A 7,599-nucleotide genomic window follows, 5' to 3' on the forward strand; every position below is an offset into this window, starting at 1 on the left:
TATTCACTATTTTCTAAAAGTATATAAAACATGGGTTGCCTCCCACGAAGCGCTTCTTTAGCGTCACTAGCTTGACGTTTCTCCTTCATCAAGGTGGTTGGTAATGCTTAAAGTCCTCCCCTCTTGCTGTGGACTTATATCCATTGGTTGTATCAATGATCTCTACATGTTCCAAGGAGAGAACTCTGTTGATAGTGAAGACCTTAGGTAACTGAGATGGTACAGTGGGGAGATTAGGGGGGATATCTAGGAAGTAAGCTGAGATCACTTTATCCCCTGGAGAGAAGTCCTCTGTAGGGATCTTCTTGTTCCTCCACCCCCTTGGTACCTTCTTCTTTGTCCCTTTTGATGTTGCCTTGCTCTTTGTGACTTCTTCTTCTAAGGGAATTTTGTTGTTGTCTTCACATGTCTCTGGTGGTTTAGGTTCCTCCAGCATTTTCTTGAGTTGTGACAATTGCTTATTTCCTTGTTCATCAAGCAAGGGCTTTCCCAGATAGGCTGGTTGTGCCTCAGTGCTTGCTTCCTCTGTCAGCATCTCATTATGATCTTTGCTTGGTTCTTTGTTCTCTTGGTCTGATTCTTGTGAGAGTTTGAAGACACTAAAGCTGAGTTGTTCATCATGGATCCTCAATATTAACTCCCCTCACTCCACATCTATGAGTGCTCTGGCTGTAGCTAGGAATGGTCTTCCCAATATGATTGGGTGAGTGTGACTCTCTTCCATGTCCAGAATGACAAAGTCTGTGGGAAGAAAGTATTTCCCAACCTTTACCAACACATTTTTCACCACTCCTATTGCTTGTTTTTGAGTTTTGTCTGCCAGCCTGATGACTACATCTGTGGGAATTATCTCATTAATCTTCAGCCTTTTCACCAGGGATAAGGACAATAAGTTGATGCTTGCTCCCAAATCGCAGAGTCCTTTATCAAATATTGTTCCTCCTATGGCACAGGGGACATGAAAACTCCCTGGATCTTTTCTTTTTGTAGGCAACTGTGGTTGAATGAGGGCACTGCACTCCTTGTTCATCACTATAGTTTGGCCTCCTTTGAGTGAGCTTTTCCTGGGAAGCAGCTCCTTCATATACTTGATGTATACAGGCACGTGTTGAATAGTCTTGATGAATGGTATGTTGACATGCAGAGATGCAAACAAATCTAGAAACCTTGAGTATATTCTCTTCTCCACAGCACCATTGAGCAGTTGGGGAAAAGGTGCATAGAGTCTCAGCAGCTCCTGTTTTGAGATTTCTGGTTCTTGGTAATCTTTTTTCTTCTTCTCTACTGAGGTATCTTCAGGTTGTTCTGACAGCTTGCTTGGCTTGTCCTCAGTCTCCTTATCACTTATAGTGACCATCTTGCAATCTTCCCATCTTACTTTCTTTGTTTCACCTCTCGGATTCTTCTCTGTATCACTTGGGAATCCATCTGTGGGTTTGGGAATTTGCTCAGAGAGGTACCCCACTTGAGATTCCAACCTCTTGATTGTGTCTCCCTAGTTCTTGAAACTGGCTCGCACTTCCTCCTTGAACACCTTGTTGTCTTGAATCTCCTTGCCTATGCCTTCAAGTAGGTTCTCAATCCTTGAGAGTCTGTCATCAAATGATTGTAGATCGGGATTAGAGGTGGAAGGATGAGGTAAGTTATTTTGGTTTTGATGTGGATGTGGAGAGGTGTTGTTATGGGGGTGTTGATATGGTCTAGATGTGAAATGTTGCTGGCTTGCATTGTTGGGATTTGGGTGTCTTTGATCAAAGCTTTGGTCTTGTTGATTTCCCCACCCAAAGGTTGGGTGATTCCTCCATCCAGGGTTGTAGGTCTTGGAGTATGGATCATGGTTTTGCCTAGGTGAATTCCCAATGTAGTTGACTTGCTCCTGACTTCCCTCTGCTTCTTCATTCACTCCTTCTTGGGTTGTTGATGAAGTAGTGATTGCTGCTACTTGGTTCCTCTCCATCTTCTTGGTTAGGTCAGCCAGCTGCTTGGTGATGAGCTTGTTCTGAGCCAGCAGAGCATCTACATTGTTTAGCTCCATCACTCCTCTAGTGTTCCCTCTTTCAGAAGCATAGAAGTAGTCATTCTCTGCTACAGTTTCAATGACATCTATGGCATCCTCAATGGTCTTCTTCTTGTTCAAAGATCCACCGGATGAATGGTCTACGGCCTTCTTTGACTCATAAGAGAGCCCTTCATAGAAAATGTGCAGCTGCACCCATTCGTTGAACATGTCAGGTGGACACCTCCTTGTCAGGTCCTTAAACCTCTCCCATGCTTCATACAGAGTCTCACCATCTTGTTGCCTGAAAGTTTGGACCTCAGCTCTTAGCTTATTGATTCGTTGAGGGGGGTAAAATCTTGCTAAGAATTTGTTCACCATATTTTCCCAAGTTGTCAAGCTCTCCTTTGGGAAAGACTCCAGCCACTTGGCTGCCTTATCCTTGAGTGAGAATGGAAATAAGAGCAGTCTATAGGCGTCAGGATGAACACCATTAGACTTCACTGTGTCACATATACTCAGGAAGGTGGTTAGATGTTGATTGGGGTCTTCTTGGACACTTCCTCCGAACGAACAGTTGTTCTGAACAAGGGTGATGAGCTGTGGTTTTAGTTCAAAATTGTTGGCATGGATGGTTAGCTTTTGAATGCTACTTCCACAGTTTCCTGGGTTTGGATTGATGTAAGAGCCTAAAACTCTTCGATCCTCCCCAGCATGATTTGCTCGACCTCCTCCGCCATGGTTGTGAGCCTCTTCTTCATGATGGTTCTCTATGTTTTCTTCCATATTTGGTTCAAAGTATTCCTCCTCTTCCTCAACACCAACTACTCTTTTTCCTCTTGCTTCCCTCCTTAATCTAAGGAAGGTCCTCTCAGGTTCAGAATCAAAGGAAGTTGAAGTCCCGCTTCTTCTCCCTGTCATACAACCAACAAGTACAAGCAAGGAAAATAGATGCAGAAAATATTTCTGTCAGAATGACTGTTAGTGTGAATGATGCAATATATCAAACAGTTAGTGGGTTAGAGAAATGAATTGTAAATAACAAAGAAAGATGTAGGGGGAAGGGAGGAAATTAACTAAAACAGAAAGTAAATGACTCAAACAGAAAATTAAATCAAACAAAAATAAAATGCTCAATCTAGTTATCCTCCAATTTAATCATTGTTGATGCACAATCAATCCCCGGCAACGGCGCCATAAACTTGATGCACGGAAAACTTATCTCATAACAAATTTCCTTCGGTAAGTGTACCGAATTTATCGTCAAGTAAAAACTCACAATAGAGTGAGGTCGAATCCCACAGGGATTGATTGATCAAGCAACTTTAGTTAGAGGAATGTTCTAGTTGAGCAAATCCGAATTTGGGTTGAGAATTGCAGAAAATTAAATGGCGGGAAAGTAAATAACAGAAAAGTAAATGCTAGAAATAAAGAGCTGAATGTAAATGACGGAAAGTAAATTGCAGAAGCTTAAATGGGAATGGGGTAATTGCTCATAAAAGTAAATGACAGAAATTAAAGAGAATGGGTAAGATCAGAAATGGGGAGTTCATTGGGCTCAGGAGATGTTGCATTCTCCGGATCAATTTCATTTTCATCTCTTCCTCAATCAATGCACTCATTAATCTCCTTGGCAATCTTAAGTGATCGAATTACAATTCCTTGTAATTCAATCTCTCAAATCTTGATCAATAGCCAATTCCTTGGTCAATTGCTCATGAGAAGAGATGAAGTATGGTCACTGATTATACCACATGCATTTCCCAAATCAAGTGTTGAGAGGATTATAGTCACATATCCATCCAAACCCAATTTGGTCTAGCATGAGAAAGCATTTCTAGCATGATCTCTTCATTCCTCTTTCAAGGTTCAGAAGAGATCCAAGTTTGAATAGCTTCTTTTCCAAGATAACTACCCAATTGGATGAAGATCGAAAACTTTCAAGTAAAATCAAGAGAAAAGATAGAAGAAGAATAATGAAAACTAGTATTGATCCATCAAATTACAACAGAGCTCCCTAACCCAATGAAAGGGGTTTAGTTGTTCATAGCTCTGGAAAATGAAAACAAAGATGGAGAATACATTATGAAACTAGAAGTGCAGAGAAAGTAAAATGCAGAGAGTAGTCCTATGCCAAGAGGCTCCCTATAATTTCCAACCCCCCAAAATAATTCAAAGCTACTCATATATATACTACTCTTCTGATCTTCTAGTTGGATCTTCAAGTCTTGGGTATGGGCCTTTGGATCTTGAGTTTGAAGCAGTTATCTTCTTCATTGGACTTGGCTTTACTTGCAGAGAGAAAGTGTGAAGTGGGCAGAGACTTTAGCTCAGGACGTTAGTGGTGTTAACGTTCAGTGAAAATATGGATTCGAGAACGTTAGTGACAATTACCTTTTTCACTAACGTTCCTCACCAGAGTAAGAGCCACATTAACTTCAACGTTAGTGGCACAAACGTTGCCACTAACGTTGCCTCTATGTCCTTTGCACACGTTATTGGGACTCACCTTTCCCAGTAACGTTGAGAAGTCTCCCCCTTCCTTACGTTAGAGTCCACGTTAACTTAGTTAATGTGGCTCTTTTAACGTAGGCTTGCCAACCTTCGAGAACTTTAGTGAAACTTACCTTTGTCACTAACGTTCCAATGTGCCCTTAGCTCCCACGTTAGAGTCCACGTTAACTAGGTTAACGTGGCCTCTAACGTGGCTGTGCTAGCCATCTCCAACGTTAGTGACAAGGGTGAATCTCACTAACGTTGGCTCATCATCTCTCCTCCTCACGTTAGCTTCCACGTTAACTAAGTTAACGTGGGAGTTAACGTGGCTCATTGTGGCTTGTGTGGCCTCCTTCCAACGTTAGTGACAATGTTAGGTGTCACTAACGTTGGCGATCACCTTCCTTCTTCACGTTAGCTTCCACGTTAACTAGGTTATCGTGGGAGTTAACGTGGCTTATTGGGGCTTGTCTGGGTTAATCCCAACGTTAGTGACAATGTTTGGTGTCACTAACGTTGTCGACCACCTACTTTCTTCACGTTAGCTTCCATGTTAACTAGTTAACGTGGGAGTTAACCTGGCTTATTGTGACTTGGCCAACTTTAGTGACAAAGTTGAATGTCACTAACGTTGGCTTCCCCTTTACCTCTTAACGTTAGAGGCCACGTTAACTAAGTTAACGTGGCTCTTAACGTGGCCACTTATGAGCTTGGTCCAATATTAGTGATAATGTTAAGTGTCACTAACGTTGGCTCCCTTTCCTTTCTTCCACGTTAGAGTTCACGTTAACTTAGTTAACGTGACTCTTAACGTGGGCAATGATGGCTTCGAGAGCATTATTGGCGATTACTTTTCTCATTAACTTTGCAAGTTACTCCCATTCCACGTTAGTGCCCACGTTAGTGTAACTAACGTAGCCACTAATGTGGTTCTTCTTTGCTTCCTTTGTCCTGAAATCAAGCAATAAAGTGCATCAAAGTTCTAGTCCAAGTCATGGGAAATGCAACATCAAATTTGTCATTAAATTCATGCAAAATCCTCATGAAATCATGTAAAGTGCACAATGTATGCTTGAATCAACATGTAAGCGAATATCTACCCAAAACTAGCTTATTTTCTAAGGAAATGCATGAAACTACCCTAAAAACAGTAAAGAAAAGGTCAGTGAAACTGGCCAAAATGCCCTGGCATCACAACCATTACCAAATGGTTTCCTCCCCAATGCTTGCAACCATATCTACATCACAGTCGCCGACGGATCAAACCGTACTTACAAGATTGCATGCAGCCCCAAGGGGCCGAGAGAGATCACTCTCGGGAGAGGATGGCAAAGGTTTTATCATGAATACAAGCTACAACCTTCTAACATTCTGCTGTTCAAGCACAAGGGCAGGGACGACTTCAGCGTTCACATCTTTCAGTCGCCGGGTGTGGAGAGGATGTATGTTACGTCCAGTGGTGACTCTGGTGACATGACAACCCCCCAGGTGCCAAGGAACCGTCCACGCGCTCCTCCAACGCCCCGGTGTCAAACGGGGTGCATCAATGTCCCCAGGAGCGTGGCTGCAGCCGAGGTGGAGCAGACATTTCGTTCCGAGCACCCCTTCTTCATCATGCACATCACAAAAAGGCTGTTGGGCATCCACTTCCTGGTAATGGCTTTCCCTCTCCACTATATATACACCTATTTCGTTGGCAGTATTTGTGGTCCACATTATCTATTTTGTTCCCCTGTTGTTCCCTCTATTGAAGGTAATGTTGCGGCCTAGGTGGTCGACATTAAGTGTTGTTCTTTTGTTTATCCTTATTTTGTTGGCATATGTGCCATTGCACGTGGTCCACATCTTCTGTGTTCTGATGTTGCTTAGTTGTTAATGGTTGGCTATGTGGTGGAGCAGTTGTTGAGTTGAAATTCATTAGACAAATTTGTTGTTAATGCCTTGTCTGTTGTTCTTAAATTCTAATTTATTAGGAAACAAGCACCCAATTGCATGCCAACATGTTCATAATGCCATCATCAATAGTGGCCGTTTCATTCTAGTTGACTTTATGCACATTGCATTCATGTTAAACATGCCTTTAAGTACATCTCCTTCTCATTTTTGGTTTGCCCAGCCAAATGTGCCGCACTTTGGAGAGGACGTTAGCGATGATGTGATTATCACTCTACGTGCAGGGGACATTTCCGTCCGGGCGGTCTATGACAGATACGGGGGCAATAGAAGGTGCAATTGTGGCGCCATCAGCGGAGGGTGGGCGGATTTCTTGCGTAAGTACAACATAACTGAGCAGAAGCTGGCCGTGTTTGAGATCTCTAGCACCAACCCATACATGGAGCTGTTGGTCCAATTTGTTGACTTTGAATGAATCTAACTAGGTTGGTTAACAGGCTGACCATGTTATTTTGGATTGCCTTTTTGAATGAATGTTAGAACTCCTCGACTTGACTTTTTGTACATGATACAGTCGTATGACGTTTAAGTAAGTATTTTTATAAATATCAAAGTTTTTTATTCTACAGTTAATCTTGCCTCCTATAGTCTCATACAGCACCATTGATGCTCTATTGGAACAAACTTATTTTAGTCCATGTTGTAGTCCCACTTAATTAATCAGTTAAAATAGTTAAAATTAATTATTTTTAATAATATTATTTGGATTTAGAAATTTATTAATAACTCACTATAAAAAAAAGTGTGAGAATAAAAATGTATGCACCGTGGTTAATATTTTAAATCGAAAAAAGAAAAATAACCAACCCAAACAAAAATTATTTTCTAAAGTGTAAAGATAAAATTTATTTTTTGATGTAAGTAAATTTAATTAATTATAATTTAATATGATTATTTAATTAATATTTAATATTAATTATGATATAAATAATTAATATAAATCGTTGATTAAATAAAAATATAATTATTTCATATTATTAATTATTATTTAACTAATTAATATAAATTATTCATTAAATACAAATATAATTATTTATTACAATTAATTATTATAATTATTATTGAATTAATTATTATTTAATTATTTAATATAACTATTTAACTAATTATCATTTCTATAATTATTTATTTTTTAAATAACTTGCCAAATGGCA

The 7,599-nt window shown here is 40.3% G+C and overlaps 1 non-coding gene across 1 annotated transcript; it reads left to right on the top strand.

Moving 5' to 3' along the window:
• Nucleotides 1–2,225: 2,225 nt before the first annotated feature.
• On the top strand, nucleotides 2,226–2,329 carry LOC148553676 (small nucleolar RNA R71). Its single transcript, XR_015892860.1, has one exon. It is a non-coding gene; the product is annotated as a small nucleolar RNA R71 (small nucleolar RNA).
• Nucleotides 2,330–7,599: the final 5,270 nt, after the last annotated feature.

The sequence above is a fragment of the Arachis ipaensis genome, chromosome B7 (genome assembly GCF_059453495.1).
Source record: "Arachis ipaensis isolate K30076 ecotype BB chromosome B7, ASM5945349v1, whole genome shotgun sequence".
Taxonomy (NCBI): domain Eukaryota; kingdom Viridiplantae; phylum Streptophyta; class Magnoliopsida; order Fabales; family Fabaceae; genus Arachis; species Arachis ipaensis.